The 10,501-nt window shown below is 48.6% G+C and overlaps 1 long non-coding RNA gene across 2 annotated transcripts; it reads left to right on the forward strand.

The window, feature by feature from the left end:
• The first annotated feature begins 1,561 nt into the window (after positions 1 to 1,561).
• LOC149750826 (uncharacterized) lies at positions 1,562 to 10,192 on the forward strand. Of its 2 annotated transcripts, XR_016388826.1 has the most exons (4): positions 1,562 to 2,524; positions 6,037 to 6,513; positions 6,937 to 7,167; positions 8,263 to 10,192. It is a non-coding gene; the product is annotated as an uncharacterized LOC149750826 (long non-coding RNA). The 2 variants fall into 2 exon arrangements; XR_016388825.1 differs by having other exon boundaries at positions 1,563 to 6,513.
• The last annotated feature ends 309 nt before the right edge of the window (positions 10,193 to 10,501 follow it).

Genomic DNA, 10,501 nt, shown 5'->3' on the forward strand with positions numbered 1-10,501 from the left:
TGACAGTCTAGCCACTCAAGGGTCTCTCCAAACGTCCACCAGGATGTGCCCCTTCATTTCCCTGGGCGGAGGTCACAGCCCTCCTCTATCCTCAGGTTCACCTCAAGACTACAAGTCACTTTAATTATCAGAGCCTCAGTCTCCCATCTGCAAGATGGGAAGAATAAAAGTACTCCCCCCCACTCCGCGCAAAGGGTTGTTGTAGGAGTGAAATTAGAGAACACGGGAAACACTGATCCCAGTGCTGGGCACATACATTAGCTGAGGAGCTCGGGGGGTGCTCTGGCTCCAGGGCCCTTGCTGAATGCTCCAGACACATGGCCTCCGTGGGCACTTGCAGAACTAATTGAACATGGTGTTGAACCTGAGCCCAGGAAGCGGGGTGGGCACCTGGCAGGGAGGTGCCCATCCAAGAAGACTCCCTGCAAGAGGGCGGCTTGCCTTTGCCAGGACCCATTTAGATGATGGTGGAGGATGAGGGTCAAGTGTGGGGCGAGGCCAGCGTGTGATTTCACCCCATCATTGGAATGGGTGACAGGTCAGAGGGAGGGGCTGGGGGAGAAATGGGGGAGTCAGTCATCTAGCCTGGTAGGGGGTTAAGGTTTTAGCTCTGAGAGGACTCACCCTGGCAAGCAAGGAAAGGAAGAGTACATTTATTGAGCACGTACTGTGTGCCTGGTGCTGTGCTGAACACTTGACATGGTTTGGTTTGGTCCTCACCAAGGCCCGGCATTGAGATTAAAAGTGTAGCAGGAGAGCCAGGGGGACCTGGGTCCAAATCCCAGCTCTGCTACTTCATGGCTGTGTGACATTGGGCAGGCCACAGCCTCTCTGAGTCTGTTTCCTCATCTGTAACACAGGGATGGTGATAAGAGGCTAAACGAAATAATTTGTCAGCACTTGACTATTTTTGACCTGTAAAAATGGCAATTTCACGTGATTCAAACTAAAATCTATACTGGCAGGTTGCTGGGAGGATTAAATTAATTAATCCATTTAAGGTCGTTGGCCCAATGTCTGGCACATAGTAAGTGCTCAATAAACAGTAGCTTGTCTTTTTAATTGTCCTCATGCAACAGATGAAAACACTGAGGCTCAGAGAGGTTAAATAACTAGTCCAAGGCCACCCAGCTGGCAGGCAGCAGAGCAAAAATTCAAACCCGGATGCAAACCTACTGCCCTCTGGATGGGGTGGGATAGGGAGCAATGCCTGAGTCTATGCGGCTCTAGCTAGGCCTTCTTTCCACACTGCCGGCTGGATCCTGGGGGCTGGAGCCCACACTCATTAACCACACACTCCGGCTCCCTCCCCCCAGGGGCCTGAATCGAAACTCACTGAGGGACCAGTGACCTCTGCAGTCTGTCTGACACCCTGGGAGAGCACGGGGGTGGGGGGATCAGGAGATCCCGGCAGGCAGAGGAGGGATGAAGGGAGAGTGGGGTCACGGTCAGAGGCGGCCACAGGCTTTTCTTCAGACTCAGCTTCCTTTCCAGGCACCAAGGCCGTGAGCCTGCTGTGCCTGGAAGGCTGGGAGAGCGAGTGAGGGTGTGCGCATGTGCACGTGGGGGGGGGAGGGGGTGACGTGCACACCTGTGTGAGGATGAGCCTTGCCTTGAGGATGGGGGCACTGGTGGTGGGGGCATGAGCACAGGTGCGAGCCTGCGTTTCTGAAGATGCGCCTTTCTTACGCATGTTGCACCTGTGTTTGCGTGCAGTCGTGGAGGTGTGTAGGGTGTAGAGGGCCGCAACAGGCATGTTAGCAGAGCTTCTGGAACAGAAGGCCTGGGTCTGAGCCCTGACTCTGCCACTTGCTAGCTGTGTGACCTTGGATAAGTTATGTCCAATAAAACCCAAGAAATCCAGACTGAGCAAGGAGAGAATTTATTCAAGAGGATGCTCGCAGGGAAGGCACTATTGCGATAGGGGTGGCAGGGAGCTACGGCACCAGGGAGAATGTTCTGAGTGTAAATTCTGCAAGCCTCTCAAGAAGTGGGCAAAAAGAGGTTTTCTTTTACAGAGAGGAGTAAACAGAGCTAGAAGGATCAGGAGTGGGAAAGTGGGATGAAAGGGTGGGTGCTGGGAAGGTAGATCAGAGAACGTTCTACCCTGTTCTGGTGGTTGCAGTGGGGCTGTCGGCTGCCTCCAGGGGGCTACAGTTCAGGGGCCTGGATGAAGGAAAGAAGCTTAAGTTTGGTTAACAAGCATTTTGTTCTGATTGATCAGTGAGAACGAGCGGTGCATTTATTGGGCAAAGAATAGGAGTTTGGAGGGTCTGTGTCTGGCCTTGTCACGGGGAAGCGGGGGGAGCGTCCGTGAGTCTTAGGTAAGTCATACGGGCGAGGCGGGGCCCTGCACAGTAAACCATTTCCTGAAACACAAGGGTGGTGGCATTTCTTAACCTTCACCGTTTGGCAGGCTCACAGGGCTCAGGTAAATTCACGGACATCACTTAAGCTCTCTGTGCCTCAGTTTCCTCCTCAGGGATGTGAGGGTGAGCAGCGCCCACCGCAGTGAGAACGCTCGGTGAGTTCATACCTGTAAAGAGCTTAACGTGGTGCCTGGCATGAAGCGGGTGCGCAGTAATTAATCCGGCTGCTACATGGGGACAAGGTCTCTGATCTCACCCTCATTAACTGGTTCCTGAGTGTTTCCAAGCCCTGTGCCAGGCACTGGGGACAGAGAGGAATCAGAGGTCCCTGAACGCCAGGAGCTCACTGCCAGGGAGGGGGCAGGCTCCCCACCCCTCCTTGATGCTCAGGATGAGACATGCCCTCCAAGAGGGGTGCTGGTCCCAGGGAGGGGCATAGGAGGCTTCTGGGAGCTATTACTTACAGGATTCATGGGACTGAAGCAGCAGCTCGTGTGTGAGACCTCGGTGTGGGAGTGAAGAGAGATCGTGTGTGTGTGTGTGTGTGTGTGTGTGTGTGTGTGTGTATGCATGCACGTGTGCGTCTGGGCTGGCCTGGGTGAGCATCAGCTCATCTGTGCACGTGGAGTCTGGTTAATGGGGGCAGAGGCTGAGGCTTCGACCCCTCACAGGCCCCTCTTAATCCAGGCCTGACCACCCCAGCCAGGAGCCATGCGTCCCAGCCCCATGGGGACCCCAGGGCTCCACCTTAGAGCCCATGGCTTGCGAGGGCAGGAGGGTCACCCACCTGGCCCCAGGAGAGAGGACACTCCTGCAGGCCACATGCGTGACTCCTGTCTTCTCTCTTGGGCACACAGAGGCCACACCCAGAGTGGGACTAGAGGGTGACTGAGCTCCTCCTCAGGGTGCGGGATGCACTCAGCCCTGCTCTAGGTACCATCTCCCAGCCTCGCGATGGTGGAGCAGATGGAATGTCATGGTCCCTCAGTCACACCCTGAGGTGTGGAACTGCTGTTGGGAAAAGTCAAACCTGCCCCCCTGCAGCACTCGCCCCCCACTTGGTCCTGGCTCTCCCCACCTGGCCAGCCTGAACTGATACTGTTACCAAACCAAACTTGGGTTCCCTCGCCCATTCACAGTAAAGCCAATCTACTGACACTTGTTGCAGTGAAGGAAAGGGCAGTGTTTATTGCAGGTGCCAAGCAAGGAGTACAGGTAGCTAATTCTCAAAAGACCCGAACTCCCCAGTGGATTTCAGAGAAGGGGTTTTAAAGACAGGGTGAGGGAGAGAGTTGCAGGGTCACAGTCAGCTCATGGACATTCTTCTGATTGGTTGGTGGTCACATAATCGGGAGTCAGCGTCATCAACCTTCTAGTTCCAGCCAGTCTGGGGTCTAAGTGGTCAGCATACAATTAACCTCTTCCACCTGGCGGGGGTTTCAGTATCTGCAAAACAGCTCAAAGGACGTGTCTCAGAATGTTATCCATAGCCCTTGAGGAGGGACTAAAGATCCTTGCTTTGTTTTATGGTTAAACTATTATTTTGCCTTGCTTGGCTGTTTTCCTTTGCTTCTGCGTTTTTTCATTTCTCTGATTAAATTTGTTCTTTGGACCTCAGGGAAGGCCTAGGAGGCCAAAGCTTTTCTACAAAAAGGAGGCGGGGGACATGGCAGGGTTCTGCTCAGTTATGGTACCTCTGTCAGCTCCTGCATTCATTCACTCATTCATTCATTCATTCATTCAGCACCTACCATGAGTTGGATCCTGTCCTGGGACCAGGAGCACAGCAGTGAACAAGACAGAGGGAATGACCCCTCCAGGCTCGCAGGGAGAGGGTGGAGGACAGACAATTATCAACACAAATAAGTAGGGCTGCCAGATAAACTACAGGACACCCAGTTAAATTTGAATTTCGGGTAAACAACAAATCATTTTCCATGTCCCAAGCAATACTTGGAACGTGGGATAATTATCCATTGTTTATCTGAAATTCAGATTTAACTGGGTGTCCTGTGTTTTTTTGCCTACATAAGGTATTTTCAGCTGGTAACAAACAATCTGAGGAAACTAAGCTAGGGCGATTTTTGTGATAGAGAGTGATGGGGGCGGGGTCTACGTTAGCCAGGATGATGGGGGGCGGGGGATGGACCTGAATAAGGAGGAAGATCCCACGCACTTCCAATCTCTTCAGCTGTATCCTGGCTTCTAAGATTAGACTCATTATCACTATAAAAACCTTAGAATTGTCCTGAGGAGCCAGGCAAAAGCAGAGAGATTCAGTTGGGTGTGATTTAGACACCTGTAACAGGGTGGCCCCAAAAGGAAGTCTTTGAACAGAGCTCAGAATAGAATCAAGGAGTAAATCCATCAGTTGAACCCAAACCCAAACCCAGACACTGAGCCTCAAATCTGACTTGAGAAATGGGGAATATGTAAACTGAACTCACAAGAGCCAGGCTACATAACCACTCCCTTTTTAGATGATGGGAGATCCTTTTCAAGTGATGATAAGGGGGACTCAAGTCCCATCAAGGTCATGGGCAAAAACCTAAGTCTAAGCCTGAGGTTTCTGTGGACGTTAGGGAATCTTAGAGGAGATGATCACCCCAAGATGGCTTGGGAAGTCAACCCCAAAATTTGCTTGAGGTGGTAAAATCCTTGACTCAGTGAGCCCACCTCTCTTAAGCATGAAAAGAATTGAGTAAAAAAAAAAATTTAAGAGAATCAAACATATAGTAGTTACATGTTTGTGTTAAAAAAAATAATGGGCACATGTTTGGAATTTTAAGTATTTGTAATATTTAAAAGAATGTGCTGTATGGGAATAACAGATCAGCCTTAAGTTTCTAATTTAAAATGCATAAACAAATCATTGATTGATTTAGACTTGTGATTTTTAAGTCAAAATCTTACTAAATTTGTCAACAGTATTAAAATAGTTATAAGAATTTAAATTCACCATATTTATAAATATAATTATTAGATTTCTAAGATCTATTTAAGTGCTTGAGAGAGTTTTGTCATTAAAGCAAGTGAAGTATTTTAAAAAGAAACTGAATATATTAAATTTATAAGTGTAGTTTAAGATGTTTAAGCCTGTTTAATTAACCAAGATTATAGAAAAAACATTCATCCAATGCCACCTTAAAATTATTTTAAAAGTTGCTATATTCGTAAAAGAAGATTTTTAAGCTAACTCAAAGACTAAAGTGAGATTGTTGAATTTATAAATATAATAAATTGAACATCATAAATTAACAATTTTTGAAAACCAAAGGAGAGTCCGAATACTTTTTTCTACTCAGAAAAGCCACCCTCAAGGACACCAAAAACTCACAGTGACACTCATGTAACAATAGCTGTGGAAATTAAAATCAGGTCACCTGCTCCCACTTTCCCAGTGATTTGAGGTCCTCGCAGGGGTCGCCAGACTGTCCAGATGGACTGGGCACTCTCTGGCGAGGCCCAGGGTCTCTGGACTGCTCACGTCACCTTCTACAGACAACCAGCCTCCTGGCTTCAGTCCTCATAGGTAATGCTGTATCCAGACCCTGCCCACCAGTAACAGCAGCACCTACTATGTACCAGGCGCTTTATGTGCTTTATCTCATTTCATCGTTTTAACAATCATGTGAAGAAGGTACTTTCAATCGTCCGCATTTTACAGGTGGCAACATGGAACGGTGAAGACACAGAAAGGTAGACCAGCACTAGAATCCAGATCCACGCTGCCCAACTCCAGGGTTCTCCTGGCTGTGTCACCGCAAACTTCCCCCTAAAGAGTGGAATCCGTCTAATGAACTAACAGAACGAGCCCCTTCTTTCTTCCTTCTTTGAGCGCTGAGGCTGAGGGTTCCTTGTGTCATTGGTGCCCCCTGCTGGAAGCTGGGCATATGGCACAGCCATTGACAGCCACTCAGAAAGGAGCTCAACTGAGGTTTCTACCCAGCAGAAGGAAAGAAAGGGCTCCAAGGGCTTCCCTGGTGGCGCAGTGGTTGAGAGTCCGCCTGCCGATGCAGGGGACACGGATTCGTGCCCCGGTCCGGGAAGATCCTACATACCGCGGAGCGGCTGGGCCCGGGAGCCATGGCCACTGAGCCTGCGCGTCTGGAGCCTGTGCTCCGCTCTCCAGTTTGCCCCTAAGGTCAGTACCACTGTCCCATCTGGGCCCTCATCACTTGTCACTTGGAGTACAGCCTCCCACCTGCTCTCAGAAGTCCCTCCCACCTACCCTCACCTGCCGCAGAGAGAGATCCTACTTTCCATGGCTCCCTACTGCCCAAAGAATCCAGCCAGAATGCTCTCTGGCCTGGCAATTGAGGGCTCCATGGCTTATCCCGGGACTGTTTTCCTGGCTTTGCCCCCAAAATATCCCCCCACAATTTACCCTGCCCCTCCACATTTCCTTTCCTTGGCTGTGCTCTGCCTCATGACAGGAATACCCTTCCCTCATCTCTGCTTGTCAAACTCCTACCCAACCTTCAGAGGTGAGTTCAAAGGCCACCTCTTCCATAAAGCCTTCCCTTCTTTCCTCAACTTGAATTAACTTCTCCCTTCTCTCTTGAAGCAGAGGCTGTGCATACCAGCCAGACTTTCAGCAGCACCTGTATCTCTGCCTGAAGGCTTTCTCTTTGAGCAGACAACAAACCAGGAGTGCTGGGGAATTACCCCAGCACCCACCCAGGCGCAGCCCTCCACCCATGGTACAGTTGGAGGATGGAGGATGAACACCCCAGCTCCCTCGCCCCTCGCTGGGATAACTGAGTTAGTGCTCCACAAGCAGCAGTTGCCCACCAAGGTAAATCGCTTTATTCCCTAACCTTTACCGCCATAATTCCTCGCTCCCTTACTGGTGTTTCCTGGCACTGCCTCTCAAATAAACAACTTGCACTGAATTCCTGCCACAGGAGCTTCTTCCCGGGGAACGCTTACTAAGCTGTCAGTGCATTCCCTCCATGGAACTTAGCTGATGCTTTTGCTGTAGCACTGGTCAGCAGAGGCCTTGACTGATGACTATTAAAACCACAGGCAAGATGAATCAAGCACTTTCTACGTGCCTGGCCCTTTATATGTACTATCTCATTTAATCTTATGACAACCTGGGAAGTAGGGGTCATTGTTACCCCATTACACAGATGAGAAAATCAAGACTCAAGAAAAATGGCTTGTCCAAGGTCTCAAAAGCTAGCAAGTGTCAGAGCTGGGGTTTAAATCTAAGAGTCTTCTTCTAGAGATGGAGAATTTAACCATCTCGTGGGGTGTAACAAGAATAATTATAGCACCTACGCCCAGGTAGTTATAAATGCTTAAGAAGCATTCTTATAAAAGGGTATGTGTGTGTATGTGTGCACACATGTCTTATAGATCACACACCTTCTCCTGCCCAGCCCAATGCCTGGCACATACTCAGTGATTATTTATTAAGCTTGTTAGAGTGAATCAACAACCCAGGCTCAAGGGACCAAGGCATTAAGGCAACGGGACAGCCATAAAGGATGAGGCTCAAAGGACCTGGCTCTGCTACCAATAGGCTTGGGCAGGTCACTGCCCCTCTTCAGGCCTCACTCCCCCTTCTCTGGGCCTCAGTTTCCCCTCTGTCCAGGGAGGGGACCCTACTTTAAGGGACTGGACCTCACACAGAGTCCTGAACTCTGACCCCAAATGCCTGTGGGGGAGAGGGTTCCAAAAGCTAAAGGAAGGAGCTGAGTGAGGCTGGACAGAGACAGGAGGCATCCTTGATCTCTCAGATTCACGCTGGCTGGTACCTTTTCTCAGGGGAAAAAAAAAAACCTCCCTCCTCCCTGCTTCTAAAATGGGGATCTGGCGCCACCTTGTGGTCACTAACCTCTTCCATCCTCCACCACATTTCCTTTTCTGTATCTTCTTGTCACAGACCTCACTGATGCCCTCTGGGAACTCAAGAGCAATTCCACTCTCTCCGCCAAATATGTATGTACTATGCCCAGGCACCAAGGCTCAACCCAGGAGGGGTGATCTCAAACAAGGTGGCCACAGTTCCTGCCTAACAGTTTAGAAGAGTCTGGACCAGCACCGCCAATAGAAATATAATACAAGCCACAAGTGCACAATTTTACATGTAGTTTTCAATTTTCTAGTAGCCACATTTTTTTAATTAAAAGAAATAGGTGAAATTAATTTGAATAATATTTTTATGTAACCCAATACATCCAGAATATTATCATTTCAATAGGTAGTCAATATATTTTTGATTATCTTTTTTATTTTATTTTATTTTTTGCACACTAAGTCTTTGAAATCTGTGTATTTTACACTTCCAGTGCATCTAAATTTGGACTAGCCACATTTCAAGCGCTCAGTAGCCCCAGGTGGCAACAACTACCTACCATGTTGGACAGCACAGGTCTACACAGACCAGTCAGCTTAATCCAGCCCCATGGCAGCTCTTCAGAGGTTTGACCCATCACATCTTATTCAAGGTCCACATTCGTAGCTCTGCTTTAGGGACGTGGAGGGATTAAGAATCCAAGTTCTGTCCTCCCACTGAGCTGGGTTTGAATCTCAGTGACTACGATAGGATGATGGGCAAGTCAATTTACCCTTTGGAATGTAAAGTGAGGGTGCCTCTGGGGTTGCAGCAAGCATGCCTGGCAAGCATAGGCACATGAAAAAGATGCTCGACATCACTACTCATTAGAGACATGCAAATCAAAGCTACGATGAGGTATCACCTCACCGCGGTCAGAACGGCCATCATTAAAAAGTCTACAAATAACAAATGCTGGAGAGGGTGTGGAGAAAAGGGAACCCGCCTACACTGTTGGTGGGAATGTACGTTGGTGTAGCCACTATGGAGAACAGTATGGAGGGTCCTCAGAAAATTAAAAATAGAATTACCATATGATCCAGCAATCCCACTCCTGGGCATATACTCAGACAAAACCATAATTCAAAAAGATACACGCACCCCTATGTTCATAGCAGCACTATTCACAATAGCCAAGACGTGGAAACAACCTAAATGTCCACTGACAGATGAGTGGATAAAGAAGATGTGGTACCTATACACAATGGAATATTACTCAGCCATGAAAATGGATGAAATAATGCCATCTGTGGCAACGTGGATGCAACTAGAGATTATCATACTAAGTGAAGTAAGTCAGAAAGAGAAAGACAAATACCGTATGAGATCACTTGTATGTGGAATCTAAACTATGACACAAACGAGCCTATCTATGAAACAGAAACAAACTCACAGACATAGAGAACAGACTGGTGGTTGCCAAGGGGGAGGGGTTGGGGGAGGAATGGAGTGGGAGGCTGTGGTTAGCAGATGTAAACAATTATATATGGAATGGGTAAACAACAAGGTCCTACCGTAGAGCACAGGGAACTATATTCAATATCCTGTGATAAACCATAAAGGAAAAGGATATTTTAAAAAGAATCCATGTATACGTATAACTGAATCACTTTGCTGTACAGCAGAAATTAGCACAACATTGTAAATCAACTATACTTGAATAAGAAAAAAAAGAATGCCTGGTAAGAAGTCAGTGCTCCGTAAATAATGACCTCGTGCATCAGAGCGTTAGCCCACTTTTTGGCACCACGAAGGCTACTTTTAAGTGTCAGATTGACTTGGCTCTGGCTCCCCAGTTGTTTTAGTCAGACACCAGACTAGGTGTTGCTATGAAGGTTTTGGTTTTTTTGTTTTTATTTTTTTGTGGTACGCGGGCCTCTCACTGTTGTGGCCTCTCCCGTTGCGGAGCACAGGCTCCGGACGCGCAGGCTCAGCGGCCATGGCTCACGGGCCCAGCCGCTCCGCGGCATGTGGGATCCTTCCGGACCGGGGCACAAACCTGGGTCCCCTTCATCGGCAGGCGGACTCTCAACCGCTGCGCCACCAGGGAAGCCCTATGAAGGTATTTTTTATTTAGATGTTATTAACATTTAAATTAATAGACTTTGGGAATTCCCTGGTGGTCCAGTGGTTAGGACACAGAGCTTTCACTGCTGAGGGCCTGGGTTCAATCCCTGGTTGGGGAACTAAGATCCCACAGGCCGCCTGGCATGGCCAAAAAAATAAAATAAATCAATAGACTTTGTGTAAAGCAAGTCACCGCCCCCCGCCCCCCCATAGTGTGGAT

Source organism: Delphinapterus leucas, chromosome 1, assembly GCF_059928025.1.
Source record: "Delphinapterus leucas isolate spDelLeu-1000000601 "Yukka" chromosome 1, BTC_Dleu_Yukka2, whole genome shotgun sequence".
Taxonomy (NCBI): Eukaryota; Metazoa; Chordata; class Mammalia; order Artiodactyla; family Monodontidae; genus Delphinapterus; species Delphinapterus leucas.